The sequence below is a fragment of the Eptatretus burgeri genome, chromosome 10 (assembly GCF_056783735.1).
Source record: "Eptatretus burgeri isolate ZD-2024b chromosome 10, Ebu_testis_v1, whole genome shotgun sequence".
Taxonomy (NCBI): Eukaryota; Metazoa; Chordata; class Myxini; order Myxiniformes; family Myxinidae; genus Eptatretus; species Eptatretus burgeri.
In genome coordinates, this window is record NC_140970.1 from 50,144,102 (window position 1) to 50,168,763 (window position 24,662).

Sequence of the window (24,662 nt, forward strand, 5' to 3'; positions counted from 1 at the left end):
CGAAGGCCTTCAAGCCGTCAATTGGGGCGGCCAGGTAACCTGCACGGCCTCTCGCGAGCCTTCGGTCATCCAGGCTCCGGGTTCGAATAAAGGCTCACGAGCCTGTTTCTTTTCTGGGTTTTTGTATGAGAGTCTGTTCTGTGGCACCTTGTCTTTGTAAGTAGAAATGATAGTTAAGTGCATGCCTGTACATAAATGAATATACATCGGCTGTAGGCTTTTCTCGTGTCATGTCCCCTTCCCCTATTGATTGCTTGTCTAAAAATAAATGCCCCATTGTGTGAATGTAAACCTGCTCGTTGCGTCCATTGCTCCCATTGACTTCCACGGTGCGCTCGGGAAATTAGCAGGCTGTTAAAGCCAATAAAAGTGCTCATTTGGTCCGACGGACCTTGGTGATCTCCGCTCGGGGTCACGTACGGTGCGGGCACGGTAACGGCTCGCCACGCTCAAGGTCTGTTGAGGTATAAATTCTCGGTACTTCTGTCTGCGTGGATAATTAGGTATATGGAGATTCGGCGATTAACCCGAAACCGCGTGGACAGAATATTGGCAATTTATGGTGCGTTAAGGCACCAGTCGCACGTTTCTGGAGTTGTCCGGAAGCTACGACTGAATTCCGTTTTTCGGCGGACACGCGACTGCGGTTGGGCCGTAAGTGGTCGTGCGTGGGTGTCGAACTGGCGGAATTCGTAACAATATATATATATATATATATATATATATATATATATATATATATATACATATATATATACATATATATACATATATATATACATATATACATATATATATATATATATATATACATATATATATATATATATATATATATATATATACATATATATATATATATATATATATATATATATATATATATATATATATATATATATATATATATATATATATATATATATATATATATACATATACATATATATATATATATATATATATATATATATATATATATATATATATATATATATACATATACATATATATATATATATATATATATATATATATACATATATATATATATATATATATATATATACATATATATATATATATATATATATACATATACATATATATATATATATATATATATATATATATATACATATAGTTATACATATATATATATATATATATATATATATATATATATATATATATATATATATACATATATATATATATATATATCTCCCCCTGCTCCTCCACCCATTCCACTCTGTTAAGGGGACTGTTAAGGACTGATGGTTTAATTTTGAATTTGCTAGGCCGATGGCATGGGTTTTCAATGCCACTGCCTGGTTTTATATCGAATTAGAACCCAGCGGTTAAAAAGAAAATGTTGCTGTTTGGGCATGTTTTATCGCTCGTCCCTTCCCTTCATGCTGCATTCTCTCCCCTCACGCTGCAACCCCGCCCTTGTGCTGCCTCCCGCCCCCCTCGTGTTGCCTTCTCTCCCCTCGTGATGCCTCCCCCCTCCTCACGCTGCCTTCCCTTTCCTCACGCTGCCTTCCCTTTCCTCACGCTGACTATCCTTTCCTCACGCTGCCTTCCCTTTCCTCACGCTGCCTCCCCCACTCACGCCGTCTTCCTCTCACGCTGCCTTACCTTTCTTCCCCTCCCCTCATACTGCCTTCCCCTACCCTTGCACTGCCTGCCCACACCCTCACACTGCTTTCCCCCCTTGTGCAGCCTCCTGTACCCTTGCACTGCCCCCCCCTCGTGCTGCCTCCCCCTCATACTGCCTTCGCCTTCCCACATGCTCCCCCCCTCACGCTGCCTTCGCCTTCCCTCATGTCCCTCCACCCCCCTTCCACACTGTCTTCCCCTTCCTTCACGCTGCCTTCCCCTCATTTCCTCTCACAAGATCTTCCCCTCCCCTCATGTTATCTTCCTGTCAAACCCCCTCCACCACCACACAACTCTACAGAGTGGTGTAGTATATAGTAGAAAAATCGTGCAAATTATGATACAAGCATCAAATTTGGCATTTCTGTTCTGCAGGGCTTTCTGATCAAATCTGCCCAATTGGCCATTTGAAAATCCAAATTTTGAAAAATTAAAAAAATATATACATATATATATATTTGAAGTCACAGCTGGCTGAAATTCTTGAAGCGCAAGTGAACATCCAGACAGAGAACCAAGGGGAGATGCAGTTATCATTGATGGCTCAGCACTTATCAATGCCCTACCTCCACGCACTTCAAAGATATTTGATGACTATGTCAAAGAAGACATCATCCCAAAGGTGGAATCCTATGGTGCCAGGTACGAGAGGGTGGACGTAGTGTTTGATGTGTACAAGAAGTCAAGTCTGAAGTCTGAGGCAAGGTCGAAAAGGGGGCAAGGGATCAGAAGAAGAGTGACAGGAACCAGTAAGACCCCAAGTAACTGGAGAAGCTTTCTTCGAGATGACAGCAACAAGACTGAGCTGTTTCACTTCCTTGCGGAAAAGATGTGTGAAGCACAGACGACAAGCACAGTCATTGTCACAAAAGGATAAGATGCCATTAGCAACACAAGGAAGTCACTGGATGCGGTGTCTCCATCTTGTCATGAAGAAGCTGACACTCGAATATTTGTCCACGCCAGGGATGCAACGACGGATGGTAGCAAGTCCATTGTCATTAAGGATAATGACACGGACGTACTAGTCATAGCAATATCTGTACTGCCATCCTTACAGGAACTAGGTCTTGAGAACATGTGAATTGCCTTTGGCCAAGGAGCCAAGGCGCGATGGATTCCAGTCCATGAGGTAGTTCCTGCAATAGGGCCTGAGAAAGCTAGAGGGATCCCATACTTCCACGCGTTCACTGGATGTGACGTCGTGTCTGCCTTCCACGGTAAAGGGAAGAAAACTGCATGGCAGACTTGGAACGTCTTTGATGATGTTTCTGAAGCATTCCCCAATCTCAGCCAGCATCCAACATTGATTCGTGATCTTGACTTTTTTGAAGTTGTTTTTTTTTTTTTAATTTGGATTTTCAAATGGCCAATCAGGCAGATTTGATTAGAATTCCCTGGAGAACAAATGTGCCAAATTTGATGCTTGTATCATCATTCGCACGATTCCTCTCAAAAATTGCTGTTATCTGCCCCACAAGATGTCTCGGAGAGGAAGGGCTGTCAAAGAATGCACAAAATGTACAAATCAAAGTTTTTTTTTTTTTTTTTTTTTTTTTAAGCAATCGGAATTGCTGCTCAGATCAATTCAGTTTTCATAAAGACAGATCGCCAGATCACGGCAGGATAGCTGATAGGTAAGCAAGCTCACTCTGAGCTGTCTCGCCTGGGTTCGAATCCCGACCCAGCTATAAATTGTCATTCTGGTGTTTCACAGGCAGTGTCATTCATCAATGTGTGTGCCGTTAAACTGGACGTCACATCTGCTGGAATCCCCCCTCCCCTGTCCTCCTCTACTCTCTCCCTCGTCCCCTCCCTCTCTCACCCCTCTCCCTCTTTCACTCCTATCCCACCCCTCTCTTTGTCTCTCCCAACATTTATCCCTCACTCTCTCCTCTTTCCCTCCCTTCCCTCCTCTCTCCCTCTATCCTTCCCCTCTTTCTCCTCTCCTCCATTTTTATAAACCCGTCAGCGAAGTGACAGGTTGTATTTTCTCGTTCAATAAATAAGTCTTGCATATCACCTGAATGATGATAGGTTTGTCAACAAAATGGGTGTTTTTTCATTTACTCTGAACAGCAAAGCCAACACAGTCTCCTCTGATATAAAACACACTTAATAATCCGAACACACCCAGGTAAATGACCCAACAGGTAAGAGCAAGCAGTCCAGCTGCACGCACCTTACATTAAACCCGAGTTGCTACCTCTGTGAGATTGCTTGAGTACTTTAAGTGAGTTTCACGCCATTACAGGTGACATGTCTACCAGTGTGACCACTCCTTGGCTTTTTTTCACAAGATCTTGGCTATTCGTTGTTCACCTTGGCGTCTTGGTTTCCTATAGGTTTTCTATTGTCATCGCTTTTCCGAAACCTTGTGAATTCTTGGCTTTTTTCATTGGCTCACCTTGGCATTTATGAAAATGAGTTGTGGTCACACCGATGTCTACTTAGCCTGCGACTGCTGTGGTTGCAAAACGCTTCACAATTTGCTGTCGCAGCATCTGCGAATGAATCCTCACTCAACAGCTCGAAAGGTTCTTGCAGGTGACTCGTTCAGGTACGGATCGCAGTGTTGACCGTCTTTCCGAACGGTGCAAGCACCTGCCCAGGTGTGTCTTTCTCGTCGTCGGTTTCCGAGCTGGTAATTTGAAGACCACGTGGGCAGGTTCTGGTCCAATTGAAAATGCAAGCGCTGGTTCAATTGATATTTCAAGAGAGCAACGTCCATTCCACATTAGATCATCAAACTACACACACACACACACACACACACACACACACACACACACACACACACACACACACACACACACACACACACACACACACACACACACACACACACACACACACACACACAGTAACATGCTCAGATCAGGTCGGTTGAAATTGACAATGGAGCCTTTGGAGTGGGTTACGGAGCACGTGATCACTTTGTTTACACAACAGCACCACGTGACATTCCGATCCGCAGCGCCGCCTAAAACAACAGGAGCGTGCCGCGACGCGAAATAGTGCAGTCGCGTTCATCGCGAGACAAAGGTGGCGGAGCTTCAACCAAGGCAAATTGACCCGACCGGGAGTCGTCCTCCGGCTCGTGGTGCCGAGACGTTTTCACGAGCAACACGAAGCGTCCATCTGTGGCAATCGTGTCTCGCAAGGCGCGGAGGATTGTTTGCGTGACGCGGCTCCACAGCCGTCCCAGGCGTCACGGCGATCGAACCCGACGCGAGTTTTCCCCCCAAAAGAACGGCGACTTCCCAACGGCTCCGCGGATTGCTGCCTGACATCTTGTTGAAGCTCATAACCGCTGGTGAGGATATTCCCCCCCCCCACGCCGGCGTCGCCACCACGTTGCGCGCACGAGTTCGTCACCGATCCAGTTCCATTTCCCGCGCTCGTGACATGCGCTCCAGGTTTTGCTTTCCGAGTTGTTTTTGTTTGTGGAAATACTGTATCGGAGAGGATCACGGGAAATGCGACACTTGGGTCCGCTTTTGATGTTGCGGTGTCGGTGATTCCGTGCCCCTCCATGAGATGCATGACCAGGGTGTGTTACCTGATTGTTTGACGAGAATGAATGATGCGTGTTCGGTTGTTGCGAAAGTGGGTAGATAATTGAGCAGGAAGTTTAACATCTTGGGCAACAGAATTCATGACGAACCGTCATCGGAAATGACGTCGTGTCTGGCACCGGTCTTGTCACCATGGGGGTGTGAAAACGTCGATGCCATTCCTCAACGGTGTCGGGCATTAGTTAGTCCGTCGGGACGTTGTACTCCCCCTCTGCTCCCCGACCCGTCTCGGCTGATTCGATTCACCACCACCACCACCACCACCACCACGTCAACAGTTGTGGTGCTGCATCACGAAGTATGCAGTCCCTCGAATGGACGTTTACCTCGGTGTCCCTCTGCTGACTACCCCTCTGCTCCCCGACCCGTCTCGGCTGATTCGATACACCACCACCACCACGTCAACAGTTGTGGTGCTGCATCACGAAGTATGCAGTCCCTCGAATGGACGTTAACCTCGGTGTCCCTCTGCTGACTCTCGCTGCTGGACGTTATACTCCCCCTCTGCTCCTCGACCCGTCTAGGCTGATTCGATTCACCACCACCACCACCACCACCACGCCGTTAACAGTAATGGTGCTGCATCACGAAGTATGCAGTCCCTCGAATGGACGTTAACCTCGGTGTCCCTCTGCTGACTCTCGCTGCTGGACGTTGTACTCCCCCTCTGCTCCTCGACCCGTCTAGGCTGATTCGATTCACCACCACCACCACCACCACCACGCCGTCAACAGTTGTGGTGCTGTATCACAAAGTATGCAGTCCCTCGAATGGACGTTAACTTCGGTGTCCCTCTGCTGACTCTCGCTGCTGGACGTTGAAGGTCTCACAGTAGAGTTGGCCAATTGTCTCTGAACGAATTTAAAATTCCCACACTATACGTTCCGGTCCAACTTGTCGAATGGCTTCGCCAGCCGGTTCGTGAAAAGCCTTGGGCTAAAAACGTTTCCTCGTCTTATCCTTTAAGAAGGTAGGAATCATTGCGGCCTTTCGAGGAATTGTAGTATCAAAGTCGTGATCACGTGATGAGCAAGACCACGATCGATGGAAGATGGATATATTGGCTTGTCACTAAACAAGCCAATTTACACTCGTTCCTTTGAGACCCGAGAGGAATTGTAATGTTAATTGGATGTAAAACGGGGAAGGAACTAGAACTACATTGGGTAGAGCGCATACCTCTGCCAGGATGGGCAGTTTACCTGTAGCATCCCACTGATGGGCATGCGTCTGGATTCAGACCCGCACCAAAATCCAATCGGTTGGTCCTTGTCACCTACCCAACGTGTCCACGAAGTTTCTTCCGAATCCGTGCACAACTTTTTCAGATATTTTGTTCACAAACACGTTGAGGGATGGTGGTGGTCGTATGGCAGCTCAGCTGCTGGGGTCGCTATCACCTCTTGAAGCGCGAGTGTGTCGCTGATGCAGTGCCCCTCTACCAGTACACACACTGGAACTGGTACTCATTTCGCCCACCTCGGAAGGATGACCGGCTGAGTCAACCCCCTGGTGTATTAATTCAGCGGCCGACGGGGCTTGAACTCAGGACCCTAGGATCCCAAGCTGCCACCCTAACCACTGAGCCAACACCAGGCTACATTGAGGGATGAAAACATAACCTCCATCCACCTTCGGTGGTGGAGGTAATAAAGGTAGGCCATTAAGAAGAAAAAAAAAAGGAAGAAATTTGTAAGAAAAGCAAAATAGTCAACAACAGTGTTGTCAACTTTTGAAACATAATCGAGGTTGTTTGTTTCAAGTGATGATTGAAAACATGGGAAGAAAGAGCAAGTTCGGAAAACAGGACTTGTACATGCGAGTTAACCATTAAATCGGTGTGAGCAACATCATCGCTGATGAAAAACAAAGAAGACTCGAGAGTTGCGTGCCTCATTACTTTTCCTCTTCGAATTGAAACCTCAACTCCAACGTGCGGACGTACGGTCGATTCCATGAGATGCCTTTTTAAACTTAGCGGCCGGTTTGGGATCACTAAAGTTATCAAACCACGTCCATTCGATTCATTGCTCACAAGAGAGCCATGCAAGTGAGAAAAAGACTGTTGAGTGGGATCATTTATGTGATTATAATCGTTTTACATAACAAGTGCTGTTGTTTTTTTTGTTGTTTTCTTAACAGTCACAGCTATCATCCATAAAGGAGCATTGGCAGTAAATACTACAGGTGTGGACATGAAGTTGATTGCATGATTATTGAAGGAGCCGTGGACATATTATTGAGATGCATTGGAACTGTGGTGGGGAAGTGGGGGGGGGGGGCACGGGGAAGGATGGGATTTATAAAAAACGGAGGAGAATGAAGGGTGCGGAAGAGTTAGTTAAGTGTGGAGAAAATAAAGAATGATGCAAGTGAAGGAGAAGGGTTGGGTGGACTGCGTGGGGATGTTCCTCTTTTGTGTGCAGTATGGGTCATTCCATGTCAAATCATCAAAGAATCTGCCGTCATCTCTCAGATTTTTGTAAAACTTTGGGAACCAATTGGGACCCATGAAAAACGGCAAGAACTCAAATATTTTTGCTAACAGCCTCTTAATTAGTGAGATACAGACTAACGAACTTTGGACTAATTAGGACGACGTCGCAAATTCAAATGGCCATATCTCTAAAAGTATAACACCTAGAGAGCTGGTTTTGGTGTCATTTTAAAGGTATTTTCATGCCCTATGAATTTGTCTGGGCAACATTTTCCTACCTCCAACCACAAAAAAGTTATCACAAAATATAAACTTCAATCGTGAATCTCCAAAAAATGTATCCTTCAAATTTCCTCAAATTCATCCCATAGGTACCTTATTATGTCAAGAAGCTTCCACATAAGTTTTGTGATGGGCACTCCAATAGTTTCTGAGATATGAGCAATAATGCACATGTACGTATGGCATATAGGTTCGAAAATCAGCATTTGTAATGTATTATACAATCATTCTAACCTAGCCATGACAGGGAACACAGGGAACGACCATCAATTGCTTTGAAGTATCATATACTTTCATTTTCAACTGGGCCTGAGGGGAAGAAACAAGTGCTGCCGTTTCTGCATTAAAGAGGAAATTGAAAGCCTAAGTCAGGTTCGTGAACACTGTGTACTTGAACTCACTTATTGATTGTATAATACATTACAAATGCTGATTTTCGAACCGATATGCCATACGTACATGTACATTATTGCTCATATCTCAGAAACTATTGGAGTGCCCATCACAAAACTTTTGTGGAAGCTTCTTGACATCATAAGGTACCTCTGGGATGAATTTGAGGAAATTTGAAGGATACATTTTTTTGGGGGGATTCACGATTGAAGTTTATATTTTGTGATAACTTTTTTGTGGTTGGAGGTAGGAAAATGTTGCCCAGACAAATTCATAGGGCATGAAAATACCTTTAAAATGACACCAAAACCAGCTCTCTAGGTGTTATACTTTTAGAGATATGGCCATTTGAATTTGCGACGTCGTGCTAATTAGTCCAAAGTTCGTTAGTCTGTATCTCACTAATTAAGAGGCTGTTAGCAAAAATATTTGAGTTCTTGCCGTTTTTCATGGGTCCCAATTGGTTCCCAAAGTTTTACAAAAATCTGAGCGATGACGGCAGATTCTTTGATGATTTGACATGGAATGACCTGTATGTTATATGTAAATGTTGGCATAAAGTTATTCTACAAACAAATTTGTTTAATTCGAAAGCAGATATGTGACTAATCGAGTAAGTAAATGAATATTCTAGCAATAAGTAAAATGTTGTGGAACTTTGATAAAGGGGTACATTAGAAAATATGTGTATATGTGATTATATATATATATATATATATATATATATATATATATATATATATATATATATATATATATATATAGATATATAGATATATATATATATATATATATATATATATATATATATATATATATAGATATATATATATATCTCTCTCGTGGTGTTGGCGCAGTGGTTAGGGCAGCGGCTTGGGATCCAAAAAGTCCTGAGTTCAAGCCCCGTTGGGCCACTGAATTAATACACCAGGGGGTTGACTCAGCCTGTCATCCTTCCGAGGTCGGCGAAGTGAGTACCAGTGTACTGGGCCGGTGTATACCCCGGTTAAAATTGGTGTACCATATCCCTGTGTCGTAAGAGGCGACCAGGGTTGCGTCAGGAAGGGCATCCGGCGTAAAACATGTGCCAAATCACAATGCGGATCATACGGATGATCCGCTGTGGCGACCCCGAACGGGAGCAGCCGAAAGAAGAAGAAGAAGATATATATATATATATATATATATATATATATATATATATATATATATATATATATATATATATATATATATATATATCTCGGGCGTAGTGGCGTGCGCATGAAATCCGGCTACTTGGGTTGGAGGATCGCTTGAGGACGGGAGCTCTGTGCTGGGCCGTGCTATGAGAGGGTGTAGGGCAGCCCGGAATCATGGTAAAACCCAAACCTTATCCCTGTGTCGTAAGAGGTGACCAGGGTTGCATCAGGAAGGGCATCCGGCGTAAAACCTATGCCAAATCAGTATGCGGATCATAACGGATGATCAGCTGTGGCGACCCCTAACGGGAGCAGCTGAAAGAAGAAGAATTTTGATATATATACTGTATATATAAATTTTTTATATATATATATATATATATATATATATATATATATCAATATCACGTGACTCCAACAAAATACACCCTTCCCCCCCTCCAAAAGACCCACCTCCAGAATAGCCTTCCCTCTCACAATGACACAAAACCTCTCCAAAATGATTTATTCGGTGCATTATCATAATATCTGGTTTGGTACAAGACAATTACGAAATGCATAATCATAATATAATGGGCGTAAGCCTGGAACTTCTAACACACTTTTCTCCGAACATATTCTGTTCATACTTCCGAAATCTTCACATTATGTATTCCATGTATTTACGCAGGTAATAGCGGATTCAAACAATCGAATATAGATAGAATTTTCAAAGAGGGAATCGATGATGTTACAATCAGCAGTGTTTGACGGCAAACCGACGACCAGGTCCCAGATGACGTGCTTCACTTAACCAAGTCCATGAGTTCAGGACGTTTGTTCAACTCAGCATTTACGACTTTAATCCTGCCATGTTGTTAATCTGTTGATGGAGGTATTATAGAAATGATGAATATGTTAAATCGTTCGTATTACTCATCTGGCACAATGTGTCAAGGCCAACAATCTAAAGCGACCGGTCTCAAACGCCACCATGGGCACCCAGACACGCCACCAATATGAACTGAGCTTCTGAATGCGGCGCAAAACATCCAAAGAAACTACCATAACTGAGTGTTGTGATCCGTGCTATCCCCCATACCCGTCGTCGACGGGTATCTGCTAGTATTTATTATGAATGAAAGCCGTTTTTCACTGCAAATATGGGGAACTTCTTTCATATGTAGCACAAGGTGGCGGGTGGCATCATTGGCTGTGCTGCTGATGTAATGCCACCTGTAGGTTGAGCAGGGATTTGCAATGTGTTCAGGGTACAGGCGATAGCTCGCCTACTCATTGCGAAGGACGGCGTAAGATCTTTAACATCCACCAACTTATGCCGGCAGACGAGGCACCCAATTTCGAGGCGAGTGTCTGTACCTTTAGGCCATCCTGCCAGCCCAATATGGGGACCAAAATAGGGATAAAGTACACTTCATACTCAGATATTCTTCCAGACTGATCCTCGATCCTTCAAAGTGTAAATGAGAGTTCCACATTGGACACTATTGCTTGATGGTGCTGTTGGGTCTTGTGTGGTAACTTCTTCGTCAACCCATTCGGGCTGATCATTCTCATTCAGCACATTACGTATTGCACACATGAGTGCTCTCTGATGGTGGGTGGCAATGAGCTGCGGGTCAGACTTTTGTCGTTGAAACGGATCCAGAATCTTCACGAGAGGGAACAGTTGTGGTGGTTGTTGGAGAACGATGGTTCCGTCGATCACGTGAAGATGGCATCACGTAGCTGTGGCTCCAACATTCTCCCCCACACCTCCCTCCCTCCTCTGAAAGCGTCACGTATTTTGTGTATGCCCTCTGATATTGGCAAAAACATAAAATTGGGAGAAATTCCCTTTTCCCGAGAATGGTTTTGATTTAATAATTTGTGTATCATTATGACCATTGTACACTGGGGCATTCCATGTCAAGTGTACACACCCTCCCTACACTAATACTTCATTTTCTCCCCATATGTTGGTCATTTATTCACTTGGGTGAAAAAACTCAAAATACCAACTTTTAGACCTGTGGGCCCATTAGGGCCCATTTTAGCCCCCCCCCCCCAATTTGGGTGCCCCCGGCTGCCCCACAATCTTCCAGAGGCCATATCACAGGTTGTAGTAGTCCGATTTGGCTGATCTTGGTATCAAAATGTTCGTAAAAGTGAGATCTTTCGAATCGCGGAAAGTAAAATCACTCCGAAACAGTAATTCAAAAAGTTATAGTTTGGGGCGCCCTTTGACCTTGGGCCCCCACTCCCCAGCCAAACCGATGGTCCCGATTTTTTTCGTGTGAGATACCCCTTCATATACTCCAACACCTCAGCATAAATGAAAATGGGATCTCAATGGGTTCAAGTGTAAGCCTGGTGTTGGCTTAGTGGTTAGGGTGGCAGCTTGGGATCCCAGGGTCCTGAGTTCAAGCCCCGTTCGCTGCTCAATTAACACCAGGGGGTTGACTCAGCCTGTCATCCTTCCGAGGTCGGCGAAATGAGTGCCAGTGTACTGGTCCCGGTGTATGCCCCGGTTAGAATAGGTGTACCATATCCCTGTGTGTCGTAAGAGGCGACCAGGGTTGGCGTCAGGAAGGGCATCCGGCCATAAAACATTTCCTCAAGAAAAAGCCAAACCCCTGCACAGCAGGGAAAAAATGGCTGTAAAAACGGTCATTTATTTTTATTTTAATGGGTTCAAGTGTGATGATGGTTTTATTTTTCGGGGACTCGGGTGCTGGACACACAATACGCCACAATACAGAGCACAATATTTGAACACAAGATTTCCAATACACTATATCAGTATATTGTACATCAATTTTCCACATGCACATGCAGGAAATGGAAGTGATACTAGTACGAGTAAAAGCTTTTTCAAGCATATTATAGTCAAGATTTTTTGCCAACCAATGTTTTATTTGACAGCTGTGATTCTTTTTTTACTGATTGTGTAGGTTCTACCTGTAGCAGTTTTTGGTTCTATGGAAAGAAGTATATCAGAAATGTCTAAAATGCAGTGATCTTCAATGTCAGGAAAAAATAAACTATTTGCGGGCCAGTTTGGATGAAGATAATTCACTTTCACTTCAAGAGTGTCCTGAAAGACTTCCATGATGCAGGCAAGCCACCATTTTCCATCATAGTGCACTGTGACATAACCTGAGAGTTTCCCGTTAAAAGTTGGTGTAGATTTTGAAATAGCTGACTCGATACTTGAAGAGCAGTTTCAGAAATAGGGATGAAAGCATGAAGTTTTTGAGTTCCAGCCATGGTTTTGGCCGTTTTTAACCTTTCTTCCAGATTTCGTTCTTCCTCGTAATACGCCTCTTGGATCCCGTAACCGAACTTCATTTCATTCAAACCATTTTCAAAGGCGAAAAGATCTTTTGAAGAAATAATTTGACTGTCGTAAGGTCTACGCAGGCTCTCACATGTTGCTTCTCGTTTGACTGTACCTCCCACACCATCTGAAGGGCCCTTGCCATGATTTTTTTTATTTTTTTTTTTGTATACCTTGGTCGAGGCTCGTATGAGAGCTAACACACAACTCACAGCAAGGAGGCATGAGACAAGAGGGGCGGGAGTGGAAGGGACAAAACAGTGGGGAACAGACACATTAGGTGAACTGTGGAAGGGAGAGGGATGGGGATGGGACGGGGAACATGGCGAAGAGAAGATGGACATTTCAGGGACTTTCAGGAAGGAAAGCAGGAGAAATGAAGGAAGTGGGCTTGGGTGGATTATCGGGGGTAGAAAAGATCGAGGATTTGGATGGGGGAAGATAAGAGGTGGTGGTAAACAGCTGTTTTGAAAGCCTGGAGGGAAGAATGGGAAAGAATAGAGTGAGGAAGTTTATTCCAAAGGCGGGAAAAAAGAGGAATGAAAGAGTGAAGATGAGCAGTGATTCGTGATTTTGGTAGTTTTACCAGAAGGGGGTTGTTGGCGGACCTTGAGCGCCCTGTGGAAATGTGGTGGGGACAAATCGCAGAGAGAGCAGGGGGGGCAAGGCTGGAGAGGAGTCGGTAGAAGACAGAAAGACCACCGACCAACCTGCGGTGATTGAGTGAGAGGCCCAAAGACTCAGCTTCATTGCGGGAGATGCCAATGATCCGAAATGCCCTGGTTTCTGCAGCGTGAAGCCGAGAAAGGTGGGAGGCAGGAGCACCAGCCCAGAGGGGAGAGCAGTACTCCATCAGACTACGGACAAAAGCTTTGTAAGTGGTCAGGAGCTCAAGAGGGCCGAGGAAGGACTTAGCACGACGGAGGATTCCCAGTCGGTGACTGGCTTTTGAGGCGAGGTTGGAAATGTGACTTTCCCAGGAAAGGTCATGGCAGATAGTGAGACCTAGAAGCTTGAAAGAAAAGACTTCTTCCAGAGGATTGTTGAGAAAGTGGATGGGGGGGTTTTGTAAACGGTCCTTTCGAAGAGACATAGTGAGAGTGTGAGATTTGTCTGGATTGAAAGACATGTTCCACGTGTTGGACCAGTTTGTGATTTTATCCAGATCTGCAGTGAGTGAAGAAGCTGCTGCTTGCCGGTCTGAGGGATGACAGATGGTACGGCAGAGGGTGGAGTCGTCGGCAAAGAGAAATAGAGGATTTTCCAGAGAGTCCGAGAGATCATTGATGAAAACCAGAAAAAGAACAGGGCCCAGAACGCTACCTTGAGGAACTCCAGCCTGCACAGGAAGAGGGGATGAAAGAACTCCATTTAGGGCCACACGTTGACTGCGAAAGGAGAGGAAGTCTGCGAGCCATGAGTGGAGATGGCCTTGAATACCATGGGAAGAGAGTTTGGTGAGTAGGGCAGGGTGCCAGACTGTGTCAAAAGCACGTGATATGTCCAGGGATACGGCTCGGATTTCCTGTCTGGCATTGAGGACCTCCATCCATTGATGGGAGAGCAGAAGCAGCATATCCAGGATAGAGTGACCTGGTCTGAAACCAAATTGATGATTGGAAATCAAGCCATTGGAGAAGAGGAAGGATTTCATATCTGAGGCGATGATGGATTCCATCACCTTGCTGATGATTGGGAGAAGGCTGATTGGTCTGTAGTTATAGGGATCTGTTTTTGCACCTTTTATGCAGGGCAGTGATGTTAGCAGATTTCCAAGCAGATGGCAGATGACCTTGGGCAAATGAGAGGGTGAATAGAACAGAGAGAGGGTGAGCAAGAGCAGAAGAGCAGGCTTTGAGGACACGTGGGCTGATGCCGTCTGGACCGGTTGCAGAATCTGACTCGAGGTTTGAAAGCAAGCTCTCCACCTTGTCAGGAGAAAAGGATACAGAGTCCAGGGACAGTTGGGTGCGACTGGGTAAAGTGGGTAGAGATAGAGATGGGTTTAGGACACAAGATTTAGCTGCAAACACCGAGTTTAGACATTCAGCTTTATCACGTGTGGAATCAGCAGTGCGGCCATTTGAGGTAAGGGAGGGGATGGAGGGGGAACATACACCAGAAACAGATTTGATTAAATGCCACCAGGATTTTGAGGAGGGAGAGAGGTTTGAGAGTTCAGACTTGAGATGAGAAAGATGTTGTTTTCTGGCTCTCCTGAGGGTAGATACACACTTGTTCCGAGCTTTGTGGAAAGAACTGAGATTGCCCTCAGTTGGGTTTGCTTTCCATGAGGCAAAGGCAAGTTGTTTCAGGACAACTGCCTCGCCACAAGCTTCAGTAAACCAAGGGCGGGAGGAAGGGTAAGACAACTGAACACGAGAGGGGATAAATCTGTGCATGAGGGAGAGCAAGTTTCTTTGAAAGAATTCCCAGGATGAGTTGATGTTTGAGAAAGTAGTGATAGGAGACCAGTCTGTAAGTTTGATGGCTGCTCGGAGACCCTGCCAGTCGGCTTGAGTGAAATGCCAGACTCGACGGCGGTGAGGTGGTTCTCTGATAACAGCCAGAGAGATGTCCACTTTGACAAGGACGTGGTCAGAAGAACCAATTGGAGCGAAGGAAGAGCAGCAGATATTGTCAGGGAAATTTGTCAAAATCAGATCCAGAAGAGAATGGAGTACCATTGGTTGAGATCCGGGTCGGGAAGTTGACCGATTGAGTCAATCCCAATGAGTCGCAGAAAGCTTTTGCTGAGGTGCCATGGCAGGTGAGAGAGGTACCCACACCTAGCCAACTGGCGTGATGACAATTGAAGTCACCACATAAGAGGAAGAGAGAGTTTAGATGAGAAGATAGAAGATGGTCCATGTTTTCGGATAGTGAGGTGTAGATGGAGTCATCACTGTTCGGTGGACGGTACAGTACACATATAAACATGAGGTGGGAGTGGAGGAGAAGCCGAAGCCAGAGGTATTCCTGGGGGTGTGGGGGAGTGAGAGCAGTGCATGGAGAAGGCTTTGCAATTCTTATACTGTATTGGCCAGCGCAACCATCTGAGAAATAGTAAAGTTTCTTGACATTTCCAAAGCTAGATTTCAAGTGCTCAATGAGCATTCTTTGGAAGAGGTGGACTGAGATAACGTCATGAGTATTGCATTCTGATATAATCGTGAACGAATCGTGGTTTAATCTGCCATCGTCCGATTTGAAATAGTAAACCCAGGGGTGAATTGTCGCTTGAGAGCAGTTCCAATGGAATCCTTGGGCCGCATCCTGTACGACAAACGAATAGTTCTCTGAGAAGTCTCCAATAATGACAAATTTCCTTCACCGATTTCGTCTTTCTTATTTTTCAGAAACTGAGATTGGGCCTTGGCAATGAAGTCGTGTCTCACTAATTTCACCGCGCGTTCACAGAATTGATTAATGAATTCTTCCAAAGGCAGGACCATGGAGCTCAGTTCAGATCTGTCGGTGGATGTCCACCGTTTAAACTGAATTTCATCAATATCCTCTAGTTCATAAACACTCAGTAGCTCGGTTTTGAAGTCTTCAATTGATGGGCAACTTTCACAAGTTCTGAAATAACATGCCAGTTGTGCTGGGTTACAAACTATGCGTGCTATCACATGATTATAGCGAGGAAGTTCGGCTATCTGTGGCATTTTGGAACCAAACATCATGAGTTTCACATTTTGATGTATCGTACCTACACATACACTGTGTGTACTGCCTGAACCGGCTCGGACACACCCCGAGGGACGGAGCATGGCGAACTTCACGAATCCAACTTTCAAGCCAGGGTTCTTCTCTTTGAATTTCTGAAACAGTCCCTTGAGATTGTTTAGTACCAGGTGCTTTTCAATTTTGTCTTTTCCATGTTCATTCCTGACCACCACACAACCCTCTTTTCCCGGCATTATTCGGCTGACTTCATCACTTCGGTAAAATTCGATTACGGTGTATTTCACTTCGTCAGGCAATATTTTACCCTGTTTGGGATTTGGAGATGATAGCATACCATTTTCTTTCTCTAAAATTTTGGCTTGCACAGCCATTCTTTGGGAGCAACTTAATTCACTCGTCATCCCTCTGATGCTCATATTCCTAGCAAATATTGTCAGTATACGTATTTGCTCTGAACGGCTCGAAACAACGTATTTTTCTTTCAGGCTTTTGATCACCTCTGGCATGCAGTTTTCATCACATTTTGACGCTGTATTTTGTGTTTTCTCCGCAGTGCTTGGTCCAGCAACTAGTTCTAATTTCTTTTGCACAGAATCTTCCACTTTACTTCGCTTTTCAGGAACGTACCCTGGGTTCCTTTCGTCCTTTCGTTTGTCGAATGGGCTTTCGCCTATCATCGATAACGACTGGTTTAATAGGTCAACGTCTGCTTCTCACTCAAAAACCTCCTCGTCCTCATCTGTCGAAATAGATTCTCCAATGCCTTCGTTAGTACCTTCTGATGATAATTTCGAACTGGTCGAAGATGATTCTTCAATACACTCTGGTGACAACTGATAAAGTTTTTTTTCTGCACGAAGTACAAAGTCGTCATCTTTTTTCACCTTTGAAGAAAATTTCATCAACATATCATTTGACACATTGCGTTGATCTTTTCGTTGTTTTGTTTAATGGAAGCTGAACGGATCGTAACAGTATTTTTGGAACTCCTTTCGATCTTTAGTCGCCATGCTTACTGCAAAATATGCAAAAACTGAGATTATCCCATTTATAACTTAATTCGATGATGGTTATACAAAAATGTACACCTAAAAATCAATAGACACAATAGGCAGAATCATTTTTCGCAAATGATGCAATATATAATAGTTCAGAGATGATGATTGTCAATTTCAGACATAAAGTCGCCTGCCAACAGGTGACGTCATTGGAACGATGACGGCAAACGTCGCCCAATGTCGAATCAAGAATCAGTGATATGTGGACCCCGAACAATAAAACCATCATCACACTTGAACCCATTGAGATCCCATTTTCATTTATGCTGAGTTGTTGGAGTATATGAAGGGGTATTCTCACACGAAAAAATTGGGATCATCGGTTTGGCTGGGGGGTGGGGGCCCAAGGTCAAAGGGCGCCCCAAACTATAACTTTTTGAATTACTGTTTCGGAGTGATTTTACTTTACGCGATTCAAAATATCTCGCTTTTACGAGCATTTTGATACCAAGATCATCCAAATCGGACCACGACAACCTGTGATATGGCCACTGGAAGATTGTGGGTCAACCGGGGGCACCCAAATTTGGGGAGGGGCCCTAAAATGGGCCCCGATTGGCCCCCAGGTCTGAAAATTGACACAATGTTTTACCGTGGATACAAACACTTGCACAAAAAAAAGAGTGAAATCTGAGAGGATGTGTCAAAATTTCGCTGAAAAATGTGTACACTTGACATGGAACGCCCTATGGATACTGAGAGCTTACTGTATTTCATTTTATTTAGTTGGTAAGGAGCAAATGTGGAAAATGTTTGAAATTCACATGAGGCCAAATCTGTATTTGCACAGTTGTGTGTTTGCAAATACTCATCAAACAACAATTGATGCTTGGTTAAACAAAGTTCACATCAAAAGAGTCCCTGACTCCTACACCTGAAGCAATGGTCATGCACTAGAGAAACTGGGGACAGTTGTTGGTCCTTTGGAGTTTCCAGCCACTGTCACATTTTTTTTTTTCCAGTGGTGGGTGAATTTTTTGATGCTCTTGGAATGGGGGTCATGTTGTTGGCCCTGAAACCTTTTGAAAAAGGGAAAATGTTGGACTTTTGCTTGTATTCACTGCTGGATGTTAAATCGCCCATTGCACCTTTTGACAAGTTGGCAATTATGTTATTGGCCCATTTTCTAAATCACAGGCTTAATCTATGGAGACACTGTATCAGGGGCCATGGCTATGTCTCATTAAGTATGCAACAAGCACACCAAATTCATGATGAATCTGGGTGAAATATGCATTTCATTACCTCCACCACTAAAGATGGACGGGGTTGATATATTCACCCCTGTTTGTTTGTCTGTGAGCAGGATATCACAAGAGCAAGGTTGTGGATGGATTCAGACAAAACTTGGTGGACAGGTTGGGTGTGTGACGAGGACGAATTGATTCGGTTTTGGGAAACATCCAGATCCAGATCTGGATACGAGAATTATTTAAGTGATTCTTCACCATTGAGAGTTTGCCCAAAAATGATGAACAGCACAACATCCCAAAACGTTGTGGAGGGATTATGACATAACTTGGTGGATGAGTTGTTTAGGTGAGGAGAACAAGCTGATTCGATTTTGTTTCAGGTCGAAATGCAGATCCGGCCTATCAGTTGGATACAAAACATAAACTGTTCAGCTTGGTGGAGGTGCGTGCTCTATCGAGTGCTGTTCTAGTTAATACCTATATTGTCCAGAAGAGCTGCCCATCAATCCTTGTATCCTTCATAAAATCTGCAAAAACCCCCAAGGCCTTAAATACATATTTTAAAAAGCACTCTTGCCTTTTATGAAACTGCCTTATCGAAAGGTCAGGTCAGGTATGGGAGCATGTGCTGGAGCAGCTCGTCGCTGCGTCCACTTTCCGCTGGTACTTCAGGGGCCTCTGTCTGGCCATCCCCCAGGCAGATTCCTGGCCCATCCCCATCTCCTTCAGATGCTAATCAACCTGCTGCAACCATAAGACACGTAGTCGGCCCATTGGCCTCCCCCACTCATGAGGCTCCCTCGCTGTGAGAATCGGGTGAGGATCAGAATCAGGAAAATGAGCCACATGTCCAAACAGCCATAGCTTACGCTCATGGACTATGCAGGTAACAAATCTTATTTGAGTCTTTTTCAGCAACCGCTCGTTGGACACAAAGGTCGACCAGCGATAGCCAAGGATTCTCCGAAGATACTTGGTACCAAAGGAATTAAGTCTCCGTCTCATATCCTTGGTTAGAGTCCAAGTCTCACATCCGTAGAGCAAGCCTTGAAGCACCAAGGACCTGAAGACTCGGACTTTCGTCCTCCTGCACAGGTACCGGCAGTGCCACACTCCATGATCCAATTGATCCATGACTCCCCAGGCCGGACCCAGACGTCTGTTGACCTCTGGCTCACAGCCAGCAGAGACATGAATATCATTGCCAAGGTAAATGAGTCTCTCTGTGACCTCAACATCCTCGCTACAAACAGTTACAGACAGGATAGCAGCATCCAATATGTCATTGAAAGCCTGGATCTTAGTTTTGACCCAGGAAACCCATAATCTCAGCTTCTCTGCCTCCTCATTCAGCACCTCGAGGGCTCCCAAAAGGATATCTTGAGTCTCCGCAAAGATGACTGCATCATCTGCGAAATCAAGATCAGAGATCTTGATATTCCCAAACGATGCACTGCAGCTTGATCTCTCTGACATCCTCCACAGAATCCAGTCCATAGAAGTGCAGAAAAGTGTGGCGGCCAGTACACACCCCCTGACGAACTCCAGTAACAACTGGAAATAAGTCAGAGATGGAACCACTACACCTCACATCACTCTCAGTCCCAGAGTTGTTCAGAAATCAGATTGGTCAGTTTTGGTGGTACCCACGAAGACCAACAATCCTCCAAAGGACATCCTGATTCACTGAATCGAATGCTTTGCACAGATCAACATAGGCTGCAAGCAGCCCTTGCTGAAACTCTCGTCTGCGTTCGGCGAGGATCCGAAGAGCAACGATATCTGCCATCAGCCGTGACAGGTAGCAGGGCTAGAAATAGGGTTCCGTTCCACCTACCGGGAGGCTACCTGGTTCCTGCATATTCTGTGAGCCAATAACCCTAAGTATGCTGTGTTGAAAGTTCTCCACTTGAATCCCTGCAGTTTTTCCACACGAGCTGTCCTAACATACCCTACCAGAGCCAAAATGGGCTATTTTCAGCTCTGAAGCAAAGTACAGACCTCCGTGTCTGCCGAACCAGCCATCGCTCACCTTCCAAACTTGGTGGGTGAATTGACGTTAGTGCTGTGTACACATTTTTGAAATTTGAGACTTGGCCACCAACCTGTCACATGACCATTCAAACTGAAAAACGATACTTTGTTCAATAAGGTCAGAAAATGAGTGGATGGGTGTTTCCTACTGTCTACAACTAGCGTCTACAGTAAAAATATTCAACGCATAGCAGCAAATGGGTGAGAATGAAATATTCTGAACTTTAATTAACAAAATCATGGCCCATCAATTTGCGCACACATCTCTAGACTCCAAAAATTTGTCCAAACCCAAACACTTGCACAAAAAAAGAGTGAAATCTGAGACTATGCAGTGTACAGTGTTCCATGTCAAGTGTACACATTTTTCAGCGAAATTTTGACACATCGTCTCAGATTTCACTCTTTTTTTTTGTGTAAGTGTTTGTTATTACAGTGACAACTTGACTTTTTATGTGAGGAAACGCTTGGTTATCTGTAGTTCAAATAATCATCTGACTCAACTGACAACTTAACTTTTTACGCGAAGAAGAAAGCTCCGCTATAGTTACAAATCATCATCGTCATCTGACTCAACTGACGGCTGTACGTTGCAACAGTCCGTACATTTACACGTATCTGTGCAAGTTACATTTGCCTTCCTGCACGAACAGTTGGAGGGTCGACATTTGGATACCTTTCAACCACAGTGAGTAATCGTCAGAAGAATGTCTGGCGCTGGATTCACTCATCCATTTAATGAGCTACCCGTCGACTATGTACCACCCATGACCGGCAGTAGAAGGAGCCCTGATCCACTGGGAAAGGGATCTCCTGTGAATGGCGGCCTGATAGTTGGCTCTCAGGGCGTGCATGCGCAGTGCATCCTTTGTTGGGGAAAGGCTTTGATCCGATGTTGTGGACACACAATGAATTTTGTACCTTGCATCATTGATATCATCCAGAGAAGGTTGCCCGTACAAGTGGCTCACAAAGGATTCCAACGATGCCATAGTTGCTGGTGTCAGGGCAAAATCTTGCCCAAGTTCCATGAAGGAACCTTTGAACATGTTATTTTCCAATATGAGAGTCAACGCATTTTTTTCCCCCTTTGCCATAGAACCCACTCGTCGAATCGCATCCTGTGAAGGTGTGTAATACAATCAGGGATTTACACAAGTCAGGGCCGAGGGATGATGCCATCTTTCGCAAATCCAAGATGCGCGATGTGTCATGAATCTTTTTCCCAGTCATGAAGAGAAGATTGCATGACAGTTTTAGCTGCAGCGAAAGAGCAATGATGCCTACGTCAGTCACAACTCACGATGACAATATACTGGTGAGTTGCGCCAGCATGCTTCGCATGGAGTAGGAGCCGGGTATCGGCCTCCTCGTGATCACAGCAAAATTCTTCAATAGGACTGAACACTGTGGATCCATCCTGGCATCTGAGACGATGGCATTCTTGCCCATGAGTGATGAAGACATTAAGATCTCCGTCAAAGACTGTATGCAGTCTGACGTCTTTCCACGCCAACAGGAGGAAAGAGACCAGGGACTCCTTGTTGCGGCCGCTTGACAGAAACTTCGTCCATTGGCGGGGTCTTCTGCTCCCTGCCATAAATTAGAATACACTGACACCCACCAACAGCACTCCTTGTCCTTTCCACGTTTTTGATGCTGATGTTCGGGTACAAATGAACAACAAAGTCCACACGACTCGAGAGGACTTGTACCTCTTGGCGTAATGCACCAAGACAGAGAAGATCACATCGGCTAACTCTCCATAGGTGGACGGAACCGGTTTGACTAAGTGAATCAGAGCCCCTGCATCAACAATAATGGCTACATCGGCTGGGATAGTCTCTCTCAGGTGGCCCGTACATTTTTCTTCAACGAATGTCAAGAGCTGTGATTTGACATTCTTGGCCAAGGACCCATCAGTGCTGGCAAGAGGAAGAGAAACAGGAGCCAATGAGTGAGACAATATTCCAGAGGTCAATATTCTGATGCTGTCCAATGACAAGGAGTCTTGAGAATAAGTTTCTCTCATTCTTTAGAATGACTTCCTTCCCACCTTTCGTTTTTGACGTTTTTGAAATGAGCTGGTCCGCGAATGTCTTCAGCCTGGAGAAAGAACGAGTGAGTGGGGAGGATATATCGGGCTGAGATGTAAGCTTCTTGCTGGAGCCTCCAATCACGTCGGATGCGTCATCTGAATGGGTCAGGCGATCTCCGATATACCTCCCCAGAGCTTTCTCACCATCCTCGTGAGAAGACAAAAAATCCAGTATGACACGATCGGAGACAACAACACCTGAACTGAGACAAACCAGTTCATCGGCGTCATGGTCGAATGGGTTCACCATGCTTTCGATTGGTGTCATGATTGACTTGCCAGCCGTTTCATCCTTCTTGACTCTCGACTGGTAAAGACCCTTCCTCTCCGAGACCTCGGGAGATAAACCAGACATTGTCTCGCATTGCCTCGTGATGGCAGCGCACTCTGGTTTGGTGAGAATCCATTTCTGTTTGGCACCTGGTTTTAGAGTCAGACCTGTCAAACCGCCGCTAGTTTTAGAGTCACGGTTACAGGTCTGTTCTATGGCCTGATCACAGTCAATGAACGAGAACGGATAGTGGTCTTGATGTTGAACAGTCCACTGTGCTCTGATGAGGTTCTCCTCGTGACAGGCAGGATGAGTGGTCTCGAGATTGACCATTTCGATCCAATACACTGGAAGGTACCTGGCAAAATTCACCCTGTCAGATGAAAAAAACCAAGGTAGCATGGATCGGACTGCTGCCAAATGGAGATGCCAGTCTGATTCCCTGGTGACCCTAATGAAAGCTTGGAAACTTCAGCAACATATATGCTAAGTCCATCTTCAAGGCTGGAATGAGTGCATTTTGAAACCATTCCTCAGAGAGATGGTTGCCAGGTGTGATCATTTTTGGGCCCTTCCTCTGTTTTCGATGGTATAATTCCATGCCGGTTTCCGGCGACTGGAATGAGGAACGACTACTTTTTTTTGGAATGGTGCGTCGAGGGGCTCCTTCCACTTCATGGATGACACGCTGGACGAAAATACCATTTGTATGATGGGAAGTCCCATGGCCAGACAAAATTTCCTCAGTGAAATCAATATTGTCCCATACAAGAATAGTTGGGGCTTTTTTCTTTTTTAGCAAATTGTCTGGGCACATCATCTGCTGACAACAACTGCACTTGTGCCAGACTGCTTTTGAACCTATGAATGCTGTCCCAGGAGGCACAGTGGCCAAGTCTGCTCAGCAGTTTGACCAATTGAGATGAACCAGTGAGGTGTTGCAAGGTACGACCCAACATGAGTGACTTTTGGTGTCTACTGCTTACCTTTCGAGGCGAGGTACATTATGTCTTGGCACAGTGAGAGAATTTCCAGGTGATCATCACCTGACACTTCACAGCAATCAGTTAGTGAGGTGGAGTATTCACTAACACCAGTACACCACACGATCAGATTGTACAGTTCAACTGGCACAGATGACTCGGCAGCATCCAGGCTTAGGCAGCTGGATGATGGAGGCCATGGTCCACTGACATCCAGGGAGGCACTAATGGCTTGCCCGACTAGGAAACCAGCACGATAGAGAGTCCTCATTTGTCCTTGCCGCTGAGGAAATGACAGCACGTCATCCATGTCACTTTCTGTTTCTGAACTGTTCTCAATCTCAGTTGATGAAGATGGAATCTGGTCCATGAGGTCAGTCGCATCCAGGTTTTCACAAAATACCATCTGACATCTGTTGCGGCAGAAAGGCGTGTCGAACCGCAGCTGAGGATAATCACGCTGCAGTCTCTTCTTGAGTGAGT

The 24,662-nt window shown here is 45.0% G+C and overlaps 1 protein-coding gene across 7 annotated transcripts in view; it reads left to right on the top strand.

Annotated features, from left to right (window-relative positions):
• Positions 1-4,628: 4,628 nt before the first annotated feature.
• The window catches only part of LOC147018531 (forkhead box protein P1-like), a 227,106-nt gene continuing 207,072 nt past the window's right edge, over positions 4,629-24,662 (top strand). For 3 of the 7 annotated variants that reach the window (XM_085898257.1, XM_085898261.1, XM_085898260.1), the window contains exon 1: positions 4,629-4,978. The gene's annotated coding sequence lies outside the window, so the exon portion shown is untranslated. Of the gene's footprint in view, positions 4,979-5,100; positions 5,216-24,662 lie in introns of those variants that run through there. The other 4 variants (XM_085898255.1, XM_085898254.1, XM_085898266.1 and 1 more) reach the window with 2 other exon arrangements.